We start from the raw sequence: 22,391 nt of genomic DNA, 5'->3' as shown, positions 1-22,391 counted from the left end.
AACAAAATATGTGACTACTTTAAGAGTATTACAGTGAATGCTTTATATGACTGGTCAGTGAAGTTGTACTGAGTTCAGGACTTTTCTTTGTAAGTATATTGATTTAAATTACAGTGGGATGCATAGAAAACTAATTAGGAAGCAACACTTGGCTTCCCAGAACAAATACTTTAGGCCAGCTCTTCAAAGATAATGGGCAAAATTATTAACCTCAAGGACATGGCATCCTGTCTGCTAATAAGACATATGTTTACTTTTCCAAGCTCAGAATTTGAAAATGTAAAGGCTAATGAGTAGTTAAAAGTCTCCTGAGAAGAAAGAATAGGATGTTTCTCAGAATATGGCTGGGGAAACAGGCTGAAGGGTTAAGCAGAGGGAGCGGCAGAAAGAAACAGATTCTGTAGAAAGAGCCTAAGATATTGGTGCCCTTCCAGAACAAGGGCGTAACAAGCTGTAAGGAAAAGCTTCACATGAGTATATGCTGCATTTAATGGTTTAAAGCATGTTTTCTTTGATGCTTTTCTTCTAAATAAATTACACTTCTAGAAGGCTATCGGTCACATAAATTACCTTGGCATGGCCACAGGGAAAAGGGAACTACAGGGTCCAACCCTATTTCAGACCCAGCCTTCGAGTGGGAGAACTGCAAGCCAGGAGGCAGCCAGAGACCTGAAAAGGTCTACATTCATTCAAACTGCAAGAGCCACAGGATACTGGGATACCACTACTTTGTCAAAATAAGGAAAAAAAACAAAGCTCTCTGTTTCGTTATAGTTAATATTTTACATTCTAACAGCCCACATCTTTATTTTTCCTCATATACCTCTTGCAAGCATAATTCTCAAGAGAGGACTTTTCCCCCCCCTCGATGAGGGGACTCCTTCTCCTCCTTGTACCATCCAGCTCTTCCTCTGCTTGTGGATCACCTTTAGGCTGCATTTGACCCATTTTGGTCTGAGTAGAAATTGTGTTACCATTCTAAGATATAGTGCGTGGTGAGTCAGGATGTGACAGCTTTATGACTTGGGTGATAGCACAGTGAACGGGCACATTACAAAAAGGGCAATTACTGTAGGCTTTGTGATGTTATTTACAGTACTTACTTTGCTAACATGAGCAGCATTGTAAAAATGCTAGTTGTTAACACTGCTAAAACGTAATGCCAGAGTTTTCTGCAGCACAAGTGGCTGGTATGCTGATAAATGACACTGCATGAAATGGTGGCCATGAAAAGCAAATTCACAGTGAATCACCCTCAACACCAGATTGGAGTAAGAGCATTGCAAAGCTGATTTGTAGGCTGATGTTGCCATTTAATGTGGTTTCCATCAAACTGTTCATAAAATTCATAGCTGCAGCTAACCTCCATTACTGTGTCCTTGTACATTCTTCTTGAAAATAACTTGTTTATGAAGCTTCAACAGTGCAGAAGGATACTGTATGATCTGAAGGAAATGGAGGAGCTCCATGTAAACATCACTGCAAAGCAATGCCCAAAAGGCACATCCCCTGTGTGGGCTTCAATGTCTTACTTGCATGTAATGATTATATCGACCAGTCTTTGTGACCATCTCTGCCATGTATGTTGAGACCAGCCTACAGGCAGATGCAGGTCCATAGCCCATAGATATCTATGCAGATACCTAATTTATGAATCTTAACCTGGAGGTGAGCTCCACCCTTTATCACTCTGGTAAGTGTCCAGTATTCTTGCAGACCAATGGTATGATTCTCAAGAAACATAAGGGCTGTTCAGGATCCATGCAGGTGCCTGGCATGTTACTGCCTTCAGCTCCTTGAAGAGATCTTGATTTGGACACCAGCACCAAATAATTTCTATATTAACATCAAAACCATTTTGATGAAACAGTATATTTTTATTTGCAAGTTGTTGATTTCATGTAATGTTTTCCCCTGTGTTGATACATCTCACCAGTCTCATGGCCAGCTTTGTGTAATTAAATGTTCCACATCTCCAGCCCTTTTACATGACTTAGATTCATGATGAGAAAATACCCATGTCATATCTATAGAAAGTATGACAATAAGACAGAAAATCAGTCTGTCTGTTGAAGTTCTGAGAGGAAATTTTTGTTTTGCTTGTTTACAGTAATCCCTTCTCTGCTAAAGGATTTTTTGTTGATTTGGTTTTTGGTTTTTGGTTGGCTGGTTGGTTTGGTTTTTTACTTTGAAGTATACATAACTTATATAGAAAATATTGCTTCTTTATGCTGGGCAAAAAAGAAGATTCAACTTTATTTTTAAAATCTCACTGTAGCAAAGTTAAGGCATATATTCCTAGATGCCAGAATCAGGGAAATGTTTGCAAAAGCAGTATATATTGCTGAGGTGTACACTTCACACAGTTTTTGACTCATGTTTCAAGTATAGATTTCTACTGTAAATTCAGTCTGTGGAAAAGAGTTTTTAACAGTCCAGTAGCAGCTTAACTCTTCCTCTGATTTTTCATAGAAAAGGACTTCAAGTCCTTTTTAGATCAGATTGTATGACTTGTCTAAAGGAAAACCAAACTGGAAATTGTAGCTGCCTTAAAGGTGAATATGATTTTAACAAAGCAAGAAGCCCCGGAAAGACCATGTGTCCACTATGTTATCTTTGACTATAGATCATGGAGTCAGTAGAATCTTCCTAGAAACTTGCATTAGAGAATGAAGCAAGTATCTCTCTGAGTTTCATAAAACCTGAACTCTGAAAATCTCAGCATTTTTTCCATGTTGGGTAAAAGCAAAAATTAAACAATACAACTTGGAAACTTAGTATTCAATACTGAGAATTGATTATAATGCTGAAATTACCAGATATGTTCATAAATATTCCAGGCTCAGTCAGACAGGAAAGTAATTGAAATGTTTCAATGAGATCCAAGCTTGCATTTCCCTGGATGAACTGCTCAGCCTACTAGCTTGAAAAGGGAAAATACAAAGGGCAAGATTTTCACTACTGATTATGGAACTGAGAGTCACTATGCATTTCCTTAAAAGGGGCCTGATTTTCATAAAATACAGAGAAGCTTTGAACGGTCTCAAGCTGAGTACCCCAAGCTAAAACAGCTAAATTTACAAGCCATTTTTGCCCGTCTCTGGCAAGTGGTATATTTAAATTCAGTTTCATGGAAAAAAAAAAGATATCAAAGAGACAAATCCAATTTGATCATGAGAATCAAGTCCTACTAATTTTAATTATTGATAAAATAGATCAAACCCAGGAAGGATGCAAACACTGCTGGCATCTTCTGCTTTCATTCGTTGTTTGGGCTACCAGGGAAATAGTCTAAACTATCTTGCAACATGATGTTGCATTCTGAAATTGAAAACAAACAACTTCTGCTCTGCAAAGTCCTCACCGACAGTCAGAACAACAACAGCTAATTGGATTAAGAAATGGATTATGACACCCAGCATAGTTTGCATCAGTTAATTGGATTGAAATAGATTGAACTGGCCATTTGGATTAAGGCATAATCAAACTTCTCCACAGACAAAAGATCTGAGTAGCACGTTAAAGGGAGGGGGGGGAGAGAGAGAAAAAAAAGATAACGGACAAGAAATGCTTGTTAAGGGGGGGTATGCTACTCTCATCTTCCTAGCTATTTTTAACGAAAGGCACATTATCTCTTTGCCTAGCAGCTGAAATAACATTGTGTAATGGAAATGAGCTCAGCAAAAGGGCTGTAGTCATTATAAAAGATAAAAATCCCTAGAAATCTGTTTAAATGTTAATAAATAAAAAAGGATAAAAGAAGAAACTAAACATCACAATACAATGTTACCCACTATGCAAAACTTCCCAGTCTGCATTCCCTCCCCTCCACATTATTGATTTTTAAATTACATTGTCTTTTTATTACTTTTCTCTAAATCTGTCACTGTAAGAACTGACACAAAATCTAATCAAACCGTAAGGAAACCATCAATTTTATCTAGTTATTCAGATGGTTGGTGAACAACATCACAGCCCCTGGTCCTGTTCACTGTAATGAAATCAAGCCCTGGCCTGTGCTTTCTGATTTTAAAGGTTTTGCTTTGGGAGGACTGCACAGCTGAAGAGAACACCTGTTTTGGAGTGTTGAGGAGCGGGATAACAGCACTGACCATTGCAAGCTATTGACCAAATAATTTCTGTATTTCTAATTAAAAGATCTACATACTTTTTAATATTTTCTCATGTATGTGCCTTTTCCACCAGCAAGCCTTGCAAAACTATTTATTTTCAGAGGTTTATAGAGAAATAGACACCATTCTATCAGTGTCATTTCACTAAGCATTGCATGGGAATGCACAAAAAAGCTAGCCGGTGCAAAGAGCCTTAAGTCCTTGTCATTAAGAATGGGCATCAAGCCAAGTGCTGCCATCCATTCCCATCCAGGGGCTGTAGAAAGCCCGTGGTGCTGGCAACACCTGCTGAACTTCTGGGACCTCCAGGAGAGCCATGGGCTTGCAGCAGCTCCAGCAGTGGCTGAGGGTCTGCTTTATCATCTGACTCCCTATTGCAGAGAAGGTGATAGCCTGGGCTGGTGGGAGGAAGGGCTAGGGAGAGATGTGAAGGAAATGAGTGAGGAAGACAATCAGGTTGGCCACCATGGTCGTTGGGCTCGAGTGTTTGGTCTCCCCCTGTAGCTCCAGTGGCCCATGCAAGCAGCAGGGTAGTGAGTTATTGCACTTCCAGCCCATGCTTAGCTGTCAGGGTAGAGAGGACAGTCATTTCCTTTTGGGTCTTCTTGCCCAGAGCGCAATCGCTCTGGCATTGCTCAAGTGCACTGAATGCACCCATCAATAAACAAAAGTAGTGAGAAGGTCATGAAAACAGATGATACGAGGTCAGTGATGGATTAAGTGTCACAGAATTCCAGGACTATGTGAGCTATTTTCCCAGCTGCAGTTTGCCAAGAAAAAATCTGTATTCAGCAGCAATGTGATATGTGTTAACTTAGTGTGAAAAATCCTACCTCCAACCTCAACCTTTGCAGAAGCCCCATCATAACCTGAGTAACAGTGCTGCATAATACGTGACTTAAATTAACAGATTAATGGAGACAAGAAATAGCCATAAAATCTAGTCATAAGTCAATGTGTATTGAACTTTCCAACCACTATCTCTAAATCAGCTTGGTTCTGTCCACATTTTCTTTTTCATCTTCTTTCTCAAGAAATGAACAGGAAATAATAAAATCCTGGTAATTTATTAACATAAGAACAAAAGTTGAGGATGGGATGATATACATTCATAGAAAGACTCATTTCCTTCCATGATTCAGAAAATAAATTTCCTGGGTTTGGTTTGCTTTGGTCTGCTTTGGTTTGATTTCAGTCAGAGACCATGCTATGGATATTTGCAAAATTATAGCAAGACTTTTACTTTAATACCATGTAGAAGACACCTGTACTGCCCTTTTAAGAATTATGGAAGAAAGCTTTTTCAAGTGTGACAGACATATAAACAACAATGCTGCATTCTGCAGTCTGGAGGAGTTCAGAGCATGCCTTTGAATGCTGTTTTTGCATATAACCATCTTCCTTATATTTGTTTGAACAGCCAGGACTGCTCTTCTGTATCAACATGAGCATCACGTGAAGGAACACAGCCCTTTTTAGAGAGCTGTGGAAGGCTCTTAGCTTCATCAAAAAAGAGAACCAAGGGGTTTGGGGGCTTTAGGATCAACCATTAAATTAATCTGCTGCTTACCATCACCTACAGAACACTGCACTTCAGGACAGAAGTCCTGCTGAGTCATCTATATTAACAAGTTTTTTAATGTGCTTTAGTGCTTAACTGTTTTGCTGGGACTCTGCGACTGGCCAGAGAGAACCAGAACCTAAACCTCTGAACCTCTGCACTAGCTGCGCTCAGCTGTGCTGGTCTGGCTGGCCACATCACAGGTATGCCACCACCACCAAACTAAGTGAGCTAAGATTCATCTAGCAGCAGAGTGATTGCCAAGCCAGCACCCTAAGAAGTAATTCATAAAGTGATATTGGCTTTGACCCACCCTCTCTTCCCTCCTCTCCCCCTCAGCGAACCTGCCTGTCAGTCTGCAGCTTCAAGGTGTCAGAAATAAGCTGCTTTGTGCTGAAGTAACCAATTAAGTTTTATTGCTTTATTGATGCCACAGATATAAAATGACTATGTAGAGCATCTGTCATAAAATGCTTGCTTAAGAATCCGTTGTTGGAGACATCAGTACTCCAGTAGAAAGATGAAAGGAAGATTTAAAACGCGTGATGTGGATATGTGTTAGAAGCTAATTACATGCAGTGGGAACAGATACAAGGATGGCTTGCCATCAGCTGTGGATTGCATCTAAGATGTGGTTATCAGTGCTAAAATGTTTTCATAAAACAATCTTATGTGCTGTCGAGCTAGTCATTTTTCTATCATGAATTGTTCCTTCTAGTGATTTTTTTTTTTGAAGAAGAAAACTCAGTATTGGATTGAGCTCTTATATTGTATAGAGTGGAGTTCTTTTATGGGGAATTCACTAGTACACACAAAACATTAAATGCTGGTCTTGAACAGGGAAGCCTATTGTTAGGAGCCATCTCTGATAGCAATGACATTAATTTATAGAAATATAAAGAATAAATTCAGCATGAAGAATGTATGACCATATAAATCTATCATGGATCAGTTCAAATGAACACTGTTGAAAAGAACTGGACTGCCAGTATATTCATGTAACTGCCTGTGACAGAGAAAGTTTACAAAGGAAAAAAGAAATGCTAGCAATAAAAATGGAAAGGTGTCTTTTTCGACCATATCCTTTCATCTTGATATATGCCTTTCTTCTGTGTTTTTCATATGAAAGCTTAAGAGAGTATTGAAATTCTTTAAAAAAGAAAGGAAAAGGAGAGGCAGTGTATATTGCCTATCAGATATAGTCACGGAGGCAGTAGGCTCAGATATACAGATTAGGGAATCTTTTATGCTTTGGTAGCATTGGTCCCTGCATTGTTCTGTGTAGCCTACAGCGGTATTATCTTCTTAATTTGTTATTTTATAAGTACTTGGAGCACTGAAATCTTTAAAAAGCCCCAGAACAAAATAAAAAGCACAAACAGCACCACTATTGTCAGTTTTAAAATGGCAAACTCAGATTCCTAGCAGGTTCTTTTGAAAAGAGAAATTGTGTATGAGGATCATGTGCATAGGGACACGTTATCAATTCTGAACGATTTTCAAGATGTAGTCTTGCCTGCTGCTAACACATTATACAGTACTGCAAATCGGATGTACCCTTAAGAAAGGTCAGAAGAAAGATATTTTAAATACCATGGGATTATTCTTCTTTTTATACAAAAGGCCATGCTTTATTGAAGAGGTTAGGAAATCTGGTATTGTCAAATCCACAGTGCAGAACAATTTTGCGGCACTGAAATAGGAGGGTATGTTATTTACTACATGTGTAAATATTAAAGACCTGAAAACCTGCTTTAACTTAACATTAAAACACATTTTTCAGAGATCCAGGCATGCATCTAATAAATTCACCCTCTTATTCAGGAAAACAAGGAGGTAGAAGTAAGTATCAACGCCCCCACACCAAACCTGCCCAAAGAAATATTCACTGATGATTTTCATTCCTTTTTTTTTTTTTCACCCATCTCATTTCCTTTCTGCCTCCTCTTCATTTTTCTGGCTCTATAAACGCTTATTTTTTCAGGGTCAGGAAGGATGTTTTGTGGCAAGAGGAGGAAAGTCTCCTATTTTTTTCTTTTTTTTTTTTTTTTTACCCTTTGTTTCATTCATATACCAAGAAGAAATAGTTTAAAAATATTCCCTAAATATTGAAATTCAAAAGAATTAGAAAATTGCAATCCTTTTTCCCTAACCTGATCTACCCTCATTGCTGTCCCTCCAAAGCATTCAACATTTCACTTGATCAAGCTCAAGGCTAAAAGATTGATGAGGAAGTAGTTGTTTTGCTGCCTGATTCTATTGTTTTAATAATAAAATATACTGGGTTTACTGTTATATTTGACCATGCCCTAAAAATCATTGTGAGATTAATAATTTCTTCGTGTCCATTTATTGGTCCTGACATGAAACCCCTCTTTTATTGATGCAATGAGCTTTGTAACCATCATGCATCTTCTAGTGAGAAGGAGGAAACCAAGGAACTGCTTCTTTACAGAATGTATTTCCTGCCTTGACATTTCAAGAGTCAAATGCAGATGCTAAATATCTGCAGGTAATGTGGTTTACCCTTATCCTGTCAAATAAGATCAGGTAAATCAAGATGTACCAGGACTGCCTTTGCAGGATTAACAGGAAAAAAATAGCTCTGGTTAGAGAGAGTACTCAGGAAGGCTGCAATGGACATATCTCTGCAACTGTGCCCCATTCCCCTCTGCCCACCAAGACAGCATCAGTCACCATTACCAGATGTGTCTGTGTGTACTCTCTCTGGGGTTACATTTACTGAGAGAGCAAAACCTAGTTATATATGAACCTCTGCTTGAAAACTTGTCTCTGTTGAAATATCCAATTGTCTTGAAAGTTATTAAACAAATTGCAATTATGTGTTCATGCATAGTTGCAGCTACAGTACTATTTTTGTACTTTGGATATTATTTAAATTAAAATGATTCATACAAATACACAGTCTTCTTTCATTAGTGCTTTACATTCTATAAATCATAAAATTAAAGTCACAACAGAGCAATAGAGTGTATATTATAAACACTCCAGCTACAAAATTTCTGGTCCTGAGATAGCTTCTATCCAGACAGGACAAAACATGGATCTACCTTGTCATTAGAGTTCATTAGGCAGGTTGCATATATGTAGGCTGAATTCCTGGGTCAATCAAAGGAGACACTGGAAACATGAGTTAATCCACCCTGTGCCATAGTTCCTTATCTCAAAAACATGAAAAATTATTGCCTCTCCCAAAGGGATGTAGGAAGAACAAATCTATTAACGGCTGTGTAAATTTGGATATTACAATGTTGAGGACCATAGCGAGAGCTCCTTATATCTTTATATGTTCTTGATTTCCTTCCAACTTTTATGTTCCTTAGTCCCACCACCCTCTGGGAATTCCTACAAATATTTCTCCATCTCATCTTGCCTCTTTGTTTGCATAACGTACGCTGGTTCACCACGACTGAATCCAGCAGTGGCTGGGGTCACGCTGTAAAACTATGAAACTGGGAGCATAATCACATGGTTTTAATGGGGATCAACCACCTCCTGAACCCTTCCTGTAATGGTAGTCTATCTTAAGATATGCATTAGTGAGGAAAATCAATTAAATTACCACCACTTAATGAACTGTTACTTGTTGGCCAAGTCAGGGTACCTGACTATGTTTACCACAATTAAAAAAATAAGCCATAAAGGGGATAAAGTAGACGCATTTCATTTCTGAGTGAGGCAGGCTGGGATTTCACACATATTCAGATAGCAATGAAAAGTATTGATTGGGTTGGTTTGTATTCAGTCTTCCCCTGTGGACAAACTACAAGTCACAAACTACAATCAATAACTAAACCCCTTCTTTGGCATCTCCCTGCAGCAGACTAGACATAACCTTCTCCCATTGCTCTTCCTCTCCCTAAACTATACATCTTGATTTGGACTACACCTTAGCAGGGATTCTTGACAGAATGTTTAAGACAAGGAATCAAATCACTGCAGCACAGTTACGCATACAGGTACAGTCAAACATTACTTCAGTTCGGCTTAAGCTACATAGCATATTTTTCAGATCATTAAGGGTGACCCAGTGTTTGTACTGATGCAAGGATTAGCATTTAGTTTGAAAACTTCTGGGCTTTTAACTTTACAGTTCCTAGTACATCTAAGGTTTCAAGCACTAAGAAATCTGTGATCGTGCATTTGCTAGTAGTTCACACTGCAATGTCAGCAGTGAGTGTCTTGCATGGCTCTGCACAGGAAACGGCCATAAATGATCTGGACTAAATTTCCCCTTTTCCCTCAAGAGGACTTCCAAGGTCAGAGTTGAGGTCATTAACAGGACGGAGTGGGGAAACTCACACTGCAGCTATCTCTCATGTTTGCAGCTCATGGATAAACAACGGACTTCATTCTAAAATATTACAGTCCATTAATTTTCATAAATACAAATATTTATAATGCAGTGAGAATGTACTAGCCCTGTACACAGTGCCTGCCTGGTTTGCTTCGCTTTGTGCTGTTCATTAACTGTTTTAATACAGGCTTCAGTTCCAAGGTGTGTTGTGTTCACTCTTCATCCATCTCTCCATGTAAATCATGCACAGAGTATCTGAGAATGCAGGGGTCATCTTCCTCCTTGTGGATTTTGTTATGGCGTTTAGGAGAACTTAATCCTTCCAGCTCTGTCCTCTCCCTCCGAGGTTGACAAGGCCATGAGAAAGAAGGTACTTTCTCCAATTGCTTTGAAAATCTTGGGAGCACCTTCACAGTGTACAAAAAAAACCAATCCCATAAAAGTTTTTTTGTATTCTGTTTCCAAACTGTGTCAAGCACTCTTCAAAAAAAGGTGCTGGTCCAGAAGAATAGTATTTTCAGAACAGGCTTTCCTCTTTGGTTATTTTCATTTGAACAAAAAAATGTTTCATTCTGCTTCATCAATGCAAATGTGTGTCAGTACAGCAATGTACCTACCACTTTATAACTGAGATCCGTATTTTGTCCACTGCGCTTACCTTTCAAAAACAGGTTCAGCACTCACAGCTGCAAGGAATGATTTTTCATAATACAGAGCAGTAATAATGATGCTGTTTCTCTTGTAGACCCACTGTAACTGACATAATATCATATCTAATGGGCCACTGTCAACAATGAACCATCCATGAAAGAGCACATTCAGCGCTGTCACTTTCTAGACAATTAGTTTCACCATTTAAATTATTACATTTCCAGTAATATTATGGCAGTGACATATGCACATCAAGAAAAAACTGTATTCTGGCAATTCTTCACCCATGCTAATTGCTTGCAGACCTGTGGGAAAGGCAATAGAAGGAAAAAAAGGAGAGAGGGGAGAAGGTAAAACAACCCTGTCAATTTATGAGTCCCTGATGGAAATGACTTAACAACATTAGTAGTGCACTATATGTATATCAATTTACAGGTACGTAGATGTTGCTTGCATTGTTTTTACAAATATTTGCTTGGTTAGATTGCTAGTTTTGTAACATTAACTAATGGATCAAAATTATCTAGCACATGTTTTTTCATTCAGATTGCAAACATAGAAAAGTAGTTCTACTTAGTCACTCAACTTACTAACAGAAACCAGTCTCTTTTCTATACACAATTAAGCTTTTGCCTTTTGCTATGCCCAGTGACCAGTGCAGATCAGCAGCACCATATAACTTACACCTTAGTGCAGGATTTTCTAATAAACGGCTAGATTTTTGCTCCAGCCAGTTCTGTGAACTGGGCAGAACAGGAGTGTACTCTGGCACCATCTAGCAAAAGCACAAAGTAACTCTCGTTCTCCTTCTTTCTGAGTACAAGCTAAAATGGGGACATGAAATAACTAAATAGGGAAAGAATTCAAAATATTGGCACTGGGCCTCTCTTTTGACACAGGTGAAAGAGTGCTTTAAGGATCATTTGTAAATATGTACCCACTGCTCAAATGTGGTTTTGTGTTGTAATAGGAGAAACTGATTTCTTCTATTTCAAGGCAAATGGAATGGAATATATAATCTACAGCAATGATTTATGTCTCTGCAAAAGGGGATTAAAAAGCAAACTCTCATTTCTTAAGTGTAGGCTTCTGCTTTAATCTTACTTGAAATCACCAACCGAGGCAAACACCAATTGTCTCCTGAGGACCAGAGTGATTTTAACAGTGATTTGTTTACTGGCCATGGAAAAGCCACCTGACCCTGGTTTTCAGTATTTCCATGTATACAATGGAGAAACAAGATTTCTTTTACAGGATCGTAGAGAAAACAAATTCTTGCACACTTACCGGTTGTTCTGAAAGCACGACCCAATCTCAAGCAACTATTTTCCTTCTTATTAATACTCTAATCAGACAGCTTTCAGGCAGAAGCTTAAACTTTTAAAGGGAAATGAACAACCAAAACCTGGAGATAAGAAAGGAAAACGTGTTACTGTATTAAAGAGAGCAGGTCCTCTGTTCTTGCTTTACCTTGGGTGAGCTCCTCAGCTAGTATAAATTGCGCTCCTCACTGGCTTCACATGATACCCATTTACATTGACTGAAGGCCTGGCCTGTGTTTTCTAGCAACTCTGACCTTACAAATCCCTTTGTCTGAAGACTTTTTATGGAAATCTTGCCTTCAAAACATTTATTTTTGAAAGACAGAGGCAGTCAGAGAAGGTTTTTTCATCATATAATTGCAAACTGCTATAAATAGGGCTTTAGTAAAGTTAAACACAATTAGCCTGACTTTATAAATACTATTGTTTGGGCTCATGTTTTAATTTTCTTCTCATCAGATTACTTGTTCTATAAATACTTCATTTTCTTTCATCTCACCTGTACCATCTTGCTTGCAATTTCTGATAGTTGTTTGGGACAGTTTATAAAGAGCAGGGGTTCCTTACTGCTGGCAATTTATCCAGTCATTTTAAAGTATCTGTCAACTTTGGGTAAATCAGGGGAAAAATTGTTTAGCAAGAGGTTTGAATCTAAAAATGTTAAAACCATGTAAATTATTTCAGACATAAATCAGTAACTAAAATGCCCAGGTATTTGTAAGCACAAAGTTTATTTTAGAAGTTTACTGATGGACTTTTTCTTGCCCTTCTCCATTTACCTGAAAGAAGGAATATGTTTAAATCTCTTTTTAAGCCTCATTCCATCCTCTCTTTTCCCACCTGTTCTTGTTTCATTCCATCGCATCCTCGTATGAAAAAAGCTAACTTTTGGAAGACCTACTCTGGAACCTGAGTGCATTCAAATTGTCTTCAATACTTCATTAACTAATTCATATACCATTATATAATATCTGTGAAACTCTGACAGGAGAGAGCACAATTCTGATTTTCTTGCCTCTCCAAAGGGACACAGGCAGTTTCCAGGTCTGAGGGATTTTCTCTTCCTGGCTTCTCTTAGTCCCTATAGTGTATATTCAGGCTACAAAGAGCTAAATGCTTCCATCTGCAGGGTGTAACCTCAAGTTACGTTATAGACCTCTCAGCTCTTTTCTGGGCCAACACATAACTTGATAGAGACATATACGAGCACAGCGGGTTATCAGTGAGGAATACGCATCCGTACCTTGCCTCTCGTGGCATATGTGGGCACAGCAGTCCCTGACACAGCGGGCTTTTAGCAGGGCTCCTTTCAGTGCCAGGCTCTTCTCGTGGGTGGGATGTCCCCACAGTCACTGCCTCCCCCAGGGGCCCTGAGTCCAAGCACAGCTAGCCGAATCCTAATTCCAAGTCATGTTGCAGCACCGAAGGAGCCACGTGGAGACTGCAGCAAATGACCATGCCAATAAACTGCACCAGAAGGGCACCAGTATAACACACACGACCGGTCTGTGCTCCTGTCACCATTTCATGGGCTGATGGGAGGACTTGGCCTAGGATCTCATGGAGATCCACGTCAGCTGATTAAAGGTGCATAGCTTTACCCAAATGCATTTTTAAGGACAACGTTTGGAAATGTTTTTACGTGATTGCATATGTTACTTAGCCACCTGCATTGGCTATTCCATACATAAAGACAAATTTTTGTTGGCTTCTTGACATGAGTTTAAAATATGTTTGTGAACGTAGCTATGTGGGAAATGATTTGAAACTGGACCTTCTTCCATTCTGCTGGAACAATCCCTATGGCTTCAGGGTAAACCAAATGGAAGGCACTTTATTTAAGCTCTGGCAAGTCTCCACGCTCCAATTTTTCACAAAGTCATGATACACATACACTGAAAAAGTTGACATATTCGAAGTCTTTATGCAGCACAAATGTCATACTAATAATAAAACAAATGGATTATGGTTTAGGCCTGTTTTTTTGTACTATGCCAAATTCCCCTGTAGGATGAACACCAGAGAAATTATCTCTGGAAAAACAGACTGATTATACTCAGTTTCATTAATAAGCTGTTGGTGTCTTGCTCTAAGAGATCCACATATGCAAATACTGGCCTTCATATATTTAGATTTTTCTCTATCACCCCAAGACTGTCCTAGCTCTCTGCAGCTGTGTCCTTTCCAAGCTGTCAGACTCGCATATTAACTGATATTTCATCAATTTGGCCTGAGCTGCATTTGTAACTGAGCCCCAAGGGGAAAAGCTAATGCATTAAACACAGAACATTAGCCTCCTGGAAGTCGTATTTCCTTCAGAAGGAAAGAAGCCTTCCTCAGTCGAGCTGTACAAACCAGAAGCACCAAGACAGCGTGGAGAAACTCATATTGTTCCTCGTGAATTTTTCATGAGTGTTTCTGCCCATGCATCTCTAACATCCAGCCTTACTTTACTGACCTTTACTTATTCTCAGACCCATGGTGAAGATGGTAAAGGTAAAAATTATCTGGTCCTCCACTTTTGGGGGATATTTGATACATAAGTAAAACAAAGATGCTTCTTTTCTGTTTAAAAGGAATTGAGGATACCAGGGAGGAGTATTTGGAGCTGGGAGTGGGAATGCGGATGGATGGATGTTAGTTTGCTAGTCCATAGCCCAATGTCTACAGAATCATGCAGTGCCGGAGGTAGTTAGTTTGTAGCTGCACAGATGGTCATGGATGATAAGATTTGCCTCAGGCAGGAGAGCTGTTCTTGCTTATTCTACTGAACTGCAGCCTTAGATATCTGTAGCTAAATTGCTTTGATTTTTTTTTTATTGTAAACTCCTCAAGTTAAAAGGGTAAAGCTCAATTTACGAACAAGATGTCAGAACGCGAAGTATAAAATGCAAGCATCCCTTAACCTAGCTTAAATACAAATTTCAGAAACAATTTCATTTGAAATACGTTTAACTTGCAAGCTTACCAATGGCATCATTTCCCATACAGTTCAAATCAAGACTCGGCAGAACTTTCTCATTAATGCATTAAATAATGCAGATGTCCTTTTTTTGCCCCCTTTGAAGTGACATATGCTTCAATTTATTTTTAATCTTCTAAGTGATGTTGTAAGTAAAGCCGCCCTGTGTGACATATGAAGTTACTATTTTCTTCATTGCTGTGGATCTGGAGAACTCAGGCAGTAGTGGCTAAACCCAGATTGAATCAGGCTGTTTAACTTAAACACCAAGGAATGAAAGCCAGCATTTAATTGTGAGGACATACACAAAGGCAAATGCAATGAATTTGCCCCTTGCACTAAGACACAGAATACACTAAACACTTAAAACCCCACATCTGCACTTTTCTTTTACAAGGCACATTTTCATTGCCAGATGAAGCCTTTCAGTTGTAGCTGGGTGGAACAACAGTGTCATCCAGTGGTTAGTTGGCTAACCACACAATTTTCTTCCAGATTTTCAAAAGCATGCAGCCCAAGCTTGCTGCGTTGCTTGAGAGATGACAGCTTGAAAATGAGCTGGCATGAACATCTTGCTCTCTGCATCACATCTTTAAGCAATATTTCAGGTAATAGAATGGCTATCTGCAGCGTCAATGCCAGAGGAAGGACAACAGGTTCCATGAGGAACCTGTCAGCCTTTTGGGGATGAGGTGCAATGAGCAACTGTTTTGCTTCGGGCTGATGCAAGCAAGGAGAATTTGCAGCTCTTAGAAAGTTGTGGTCAAGGCCATTTCAACGGATCTTTTTAGGATTTGACCCTGGCAAGCCCTGTAAGAAGACTGCCCAGAAGTCTAGCTAGCCCAAGGAGAGCGAGGCGAGAAGGCCCTCAGGCTTTGCTAACCTTCCTCAGCCTCTGGCATTTGCAGCCCAGGGGCTTCCTAAACCAGAGGCAGCACCTCCGTGTTCAGCCACCTGTCATAGATTTTCACCCTGTAGTTTGTCCAGTTGCTTGATAAAACTTTGATCCTTCCACATGCAGGGAGCTTCATGGTTTGTATGTACCTGTGCAAGAAAAAAGCTTCTCTCATCTGTTCTGACTCCACCACTGGTCCTTTCTCCTTGCGCTGGAAAAGGAAATGAATCATCTATCCCGACACACTTTTTCTAGGCCATCACAGTGCCAGATCTCCCCTCATCCACCTCTTTCCAACTGCCAGACTGTACTTGATCGCAGCAGCCACTCCACATCTTTGAGCTTCTTTGACCGTCTCTGTGCCGTTACCAACTCTACAATATCCTTTTTGAGACAGAGAGACATGACTGCAGATAACAGTCAAGATTGAAGATGACATTTTTGGCAAAGCTGGAACTTACTTTCACTTTCAATAAAAGAAAGACAAAATTAATAATACAGTTTTGTTTCATTTAAATTACATAAAGATCTTCACTAGTATTAAAATAATTGATTTGGCTTTATTGTTTTCGTGCATTTTCATCTGACCTAAGGATTAAATATTAATGTTACTCTTTATATAACGTATCTACAGTATTTAATATTTTATACTGTGATTTGCCATGGTCTAAATGAAATCCTTTAATATTACTGAACTGCAACTTTCTGACATTTTCAAAATAAAATGCAATAAATGCTCTGATGTTTCCAAACTTAGGGACATAATAAAAAAAAAAAGATCCAGTCTGTCATAAAATTCAAAATTTCCATTTTATTTTGGCATAAGGTGGTTCAAAAAAAAATTCCATGGGAAAACTGTTCTATCTTCTCAAGGCTAGTTGCAAGAGTTTTCCAGATGGGAAATGATGCAGCTCCTCATGGGAATATAATGCTTTCCATATATTTTGTTAAAGGAGTGCATATGATCACTTTGGAAAAGACATATTAATCTGAAGAATTATGTTTTGTTTGCAAGAAAAAGATGCTGCCAGGAAAAAAATAAAACCTAAAGGACAGCCTAGGAGAGGCCATCCTTATGACTAAAGAATTTTTTTTCGTTGTGAAAGATACCATCCTTTTTCAAGGCTTAATTTTCCTTTCCCTTGAATGGAACCTTTAAAAGAAATTCAACAGTCTTAGAGTCCAAGACCCCTCTCTCTCCTTTTGTCCATGCAGCCTCTCTATTTTACTGCAGGAAAGCACTGGAGATAAGGAATTTTATAAAAGAACATAAGCAATTTAGGCACAATTAGATACATGTTCTTAAATCTGCTAGGTGCATTTAAAAGTCTCCCTAGACAGGTTATGACCATTTATATCCTCATTTATATGGCCTGCCAGGACTACTTATTTAAATTAGTTTGAAGCAGGCCAGATAAACCTAGAAGGAAGTCAGTCGTCTTTTCTTTTGGCATATAGATAGCCATTGCTTCTGCTTTCAAGGCTAACAACAAACAAGATGAAGGTAGAGATAAAGAGGACAAAGACTAAACCACCTTTTTCCTTAAGAGCTCACCATGCAAGCAGAAAATGTCAAGACGAATTGGATGAAATAGTAGAGTAAACTCCAATAGGAACAATACATCTTTTGAAAAGAAAGGCTGCCAGATAGCCTGAAAATGTTCCTTGGCTAGATTACCTCTTCCCCAGCAAAGCTCATGAAATCATCACGCTAAGCAATCACAGATAAAATGATGGGGTAATTATGAAGGTTTGAGCCATAATACTTGAACTTGGCAAAAAAGCAAGATAAAAGCTCTCTGTTCATTAGTGTTATTAGGTTTCAGTTTGTGCTGAAAATCTATGATATTTTAAGGAGCCTGGAAGCATAACTCAGCTTGAAGAGTAATTTCTGCAAGAGCATACAATGAAAGAAGAGGAGCGCATGTGTGATAGCATCTCTGCCAGTCTAACTGGAACTGGGTGCTGGGGGGAAGTGCGAGGAGGCCAGAGGAGGTATTATAACGCTCCTCAAAAGGTAACATTGCTAAGAAAGTTTTGGGGAATGTGTGTTGAGAATCTGGAGGAAGAAGGCAGGTTTTATATGAAGGTGACCTTCAGAAACACGTAAACAGAATATTATCACTGACCTCTGCCTACAGCAAGAAAAGAAAGCTGTACATTCCTGGGGAGGGGAGTAGGGTCACAGCTACAGACACAGGTGCTGCCCATATGTCTTTGTATTCTGATTTTAATGAAACTATATAACACTGATGTCGTCTTTTTTTTTTTTTTTTAACCTACTGTTTGGTTGGTTTGTTTGGGTTTTTTTTGTTACTGGGTTTGGGGTTTTTTTGTTTCCTTATGCTTTTTGCAAGGCTTGCACAGGTGCGTATAGCTGCAGCTGTCAGATGGCAAAGCATGTGTACACACACATATGTTCTGGTTTCATACGAAGTAAGTTTTCCAGCCTCCAAGAAGAAAGAAGCAGGAGAAGGCTGCCAGTGACTTCATGCAGTAAAGTCTGCAGCCATCCGAACAGTAGTGCATAGAAAGTTCAGGTTATGAGATGGGGAGAGAAAAAGTAAGTTCATTCACAGAGAGCGAAAGGCTGAGAGGCAAAAAGCGACCTCAGCTGCAAGAAATCTTAAAAAATATTGGCAGTATCTGGACAGTATAAATGTGGACACATACAGGGTGAAACTCAACATCCAAGGCAATACAATGAATTTAACCTCCTGTTCCTAAAGCAAAGCTCCTTTCAACATGACTCTCTCTGCTATTGTTTGAAGTCAGTCCTTCACAACCAAACCACCCCTCACCCAGGCTGCAGGCTGGCGGGGTGGACATCCCCTAATCCACCTGGGCTTACAAAACCCAAGGAGACACCTCCACTGACACGGATGGGGAACAGACGTACCCTCTCCCTAATCTCTCCACGCTGCTCAGGACAGTTCGGTCAGGCTGTGCTTCAGAGAACAGCAGAGAGGCGGCAGAGCGGTAGTACTCCTGCCCCATACTGCAGCAAGTGAAATACTCCAGACCCTCACAATTGTGGCTGTAATTCCATTGAGGGTTTCTGGTGACATTAACCAACCCCTTAAGTCTTTTTCTTGATGGAATTAGAGACCTGCTATGGTCTGTGGGATAGACATCGATGCTGATGTCATTAGCATCAGAGCTGGCTCTGCCTGAAAAGGCTGAAGCACTGAAAAGCAGCTTCTAAAAGTAAGAGCTATTTGAAATAACATTTTAATGGGAAGCTGAAGAGCTCACACAGCATAGCTCAGATGTAGCTTTCAAGACAACTGTAGCTGAAAGATATATCAATATACAGAGAAATCAAATGTGCTGTTTACATTATTTGTTATAACATGGTACCTCCTTGCTTTTCTCCTTGCTTTTCACCTTGCTTGCACCAGTATCCACTAAAATAGCAACACTGAAGGCAGTGGGATCACATTGCATAAACCCATCTGATGTGAAGTCAGGATAAAGCTTTAAATATAAATATATTTCTAATTCTAGGACAGCTACTGGACAATGGTGGAAACCTTCATCGCCTAAGGGGCAGTTTTGTGCCTGGAGCTCTGTTCACACAGGGCTTCACCTTCCATAGGAGGCTGCCTAACTGGTTTCTGCACTTTGTCATTTTAAGTGGCCTAAAAATATGCTGACAATAAAAGCTTTTTTTTGACAGTTGTGTAGAGGCCTCTAGTGGGGAGAAAAACAGAGGGTGGAGGTTATTCATCCTTCTCCCCACTCCCCCCCCAGCCTAACACTCCACCCAAGTCAGCAGAGCCAAAAATGTGTCCGCTGCAGAAGCTTTCTCTTATTTTTGAAAGTTAATCTCCTCCAGAACTGGATTACCACCGGCTAATCCCTTTAACCATAAGCACATAATGTTGGAAATGGATAACTTGCTTAGAAACCTGCTCAGAGCACAAGCATTTAAGACATACACGGCCTTTTGGCTGCTCGGCATCACGCCTGTTAGAGCAGACACTGCCCGCTGCTACTTGCTGGCTCCTGCCTTCCTTAAGAGGCCTGTCGTACCCTTCGTATATACATTACGGAGGGGTATTTACTGAGCTGTTGTGCGCTACCCTCCACATTATGCTGGAGTTCTGCTATTCCACCTCCTGCCTACTTGGAATGTGTTTTATATTTTAGTTGGAGAGCTGTAGTAAAGATTTTAAACGAGCGGTTTCTGCTCATTACACAAGCCTGCTGCCCTATTAAACAGATAGATGTTGAGCTTCTCATTGTGCTGGAGTCTTCTGCAGCAGTTTGTGTACGGTGCCCCACACTACACTGCTTTTTATTTACATTTCAAAACACCTGTCTAGCACTGTGCATGCTGCACAAAAATTAAAATTACAGCCTAGTGCCAGAAATGTGCTAAATATTTCTGCCTCATTGATACTGCACTGGAATGTATAAGAGGGGAGAGGAAAGAAAAAGCATTATTATTTCATTCAGAAAGTATATGAAGAACCAGAGCTTTTTGATCAGTAGTGTGAAGCAGAAAGGTGAGTTATGGTACAGGAGTAATAATACATCTTGGTTGATGAGTCAGCACTGAGCAGGGAGGCAGCGACATTGTTTTTTACTTTGAGCATCGCTGGTATTTGTTCCACAATCAGACAGTATCTGGGATAATGATTAAGTATAGATAGCAATACTGGTTATAGTCTAATCATGTAACTAGAAAGAGGCTTCTGAACATATAATTACTTATACAGAAAATCATCCATGCTCTGTGCTGAATTATCTTATAAAAAGGAATATTATTAATATTCCTTAATGGCACAGAGGAGAAGGCAATGATGATACAGTATATTCTGAGTCTCACATTAAAGACTAACCCAATGCTACATTGTGATTCAGGGTGTGAAGTTAGAGGCAGTCAAAAGCATTCCTGCCTACCTCATAACCTTGAATGTTGATACCTGCTTGATGTAAGATAGAAGGGGCATTTTACTTTTTCAGCATAGGTAAACCTCAAATTTACAGATTCTTTTTATTAAATGGTCATTGCATTTGCCTGCAGGTTCTCTGCAGTACCAATTTCTAATCAGGTATGTGTTTTCATTATGTATAATGTCTAGAAAGTCATTCTGAGTTATCTGTGACTAGAAAGTTCTAAGCTGGTACAAAGAGACACTGTATGAAACCAGGCCCTGTCTAAAAAGCACTGATAATGGAGAGCAAAGGCATTATTTCTTTTTGTCATTTTAATATTGACCAGCAGTGGTGTAATCAATTAAGAAGAGTTGTTAGATTCACAGATTTCTATTATGTTGGAAATACAGAAGTGACAGTATGCCAGTATGCCGTATGTGCATCTCTTCTGTCTCCTAGGCATAACAGGAAAACAATTTAACACTGTAGTTCACTCAACATGCCCTTATCTATCAGCCAGCCCCTTTATCATATGTTTGTGCCTCCATTTCAACAGCAGGTACCAAATGTCACACTTGTATTTACTACTGCATGGTTCTGCTGAGGCAGGTCCTCAAAAGCCTTTGTACTACAAAACCCAAACTTGCACCAGAAAAGACTTTTAAAAAATGCACAAAATCTGTGCCAAGCTGGGTGTCTGTGTTGGATTGGCCACTGTCGGCAGAAATCCAAGGTCTAGGTAAACTGTTTTGGAAATGGTTCAGATACTTGGGCAATGTCTAGTCGACAACCAGCATGTGAGCTTCACCTGCTGCCATGAGATTTCCAAGGAGACAGCTGGCAAGTGAGGAAGTCCATCAGCCCACGGAGGCTCAGAGACATCGAAGCTGCCCTTCTGCACGCATCAGCCAAAGCAGCCTGAGGATGGTCTTCGTCTCCGGGCGACAACTACCTACAACAGTGAAGTTGTTGCAGTCCTGTCAAACTGAGAAGTGTTTTCCATATGCTGAAGATTTGTTGTTTTATTTATGATGCTGTGATGGCTTACTGTAATGAAACGGTGCAATATGAGCTGTAGTCTCACTGGAGCAGAAAGCAGAAATCATCTTCATTTATTAAGATGAAGGCTTTAGGAATTGCTATTCCTTAAAATAATTCTTAAAGGAGGTAACTGAATCTACACAAGACATTCACTTCCAGTCTGTGGAATGGGGCTGGCTCTCAAAGCTGCAGTGACTAGGAAGTGGTCAGATATCTCTGATGACAGAGACCACATAGATGTTTCAATTTAATCATGCACAGAAAAATTTACAGGCTTTCATTCTAGTCCCAACTCCATTTCCTACAAAATTCAAGGGTGCTTTCATTAATTGAAAGACCTGACAGTGATGTGAGATTTATAAACCTGGATTTTAAATTAGGTAATTTAGATTACTTGGGATAATCCAAAGCACATTCTTAGTTTGACTGGCAGAGGCTTTGGGTCCCAAAATGCTGAATTCAGATCTTTTTCATTGGCCTCTTGGAAAGACACCTTGGGCAGAGACTGCTACCCCAGAATAGGCTACAGGTCTCAGCTACATCTGCATGTTCACCTGACCACTGGTGCTGGCTCACCTATACTGTTAAATTGTTAGCACAGTCCTGAGAATGTTTAATGAACTA

Source organism: Haliaeetus leucocephalus, unplaced genomic scaffold (genome assembly GCF_000737465.1).
Source record: "Haliaeetus leucocephalus isolate CR32 unplaced genomic scaffold, Haliaeetus_leucocephalus-4.0 Scaffold217, whole genome shotgun sequence".
Taxonomy (NCBI): domain Eukaryota; kingdom Metazoa; phylum Chordata; class Aves; order Accipitriformes; family Accipitridae; genus Haliaeetus; species Haliaeetus leucocephalus.
The sequence above is the reverse complement of the archived record's forward strand: the minus strand, read 5'-3'. Positions refer to the sequence as shown.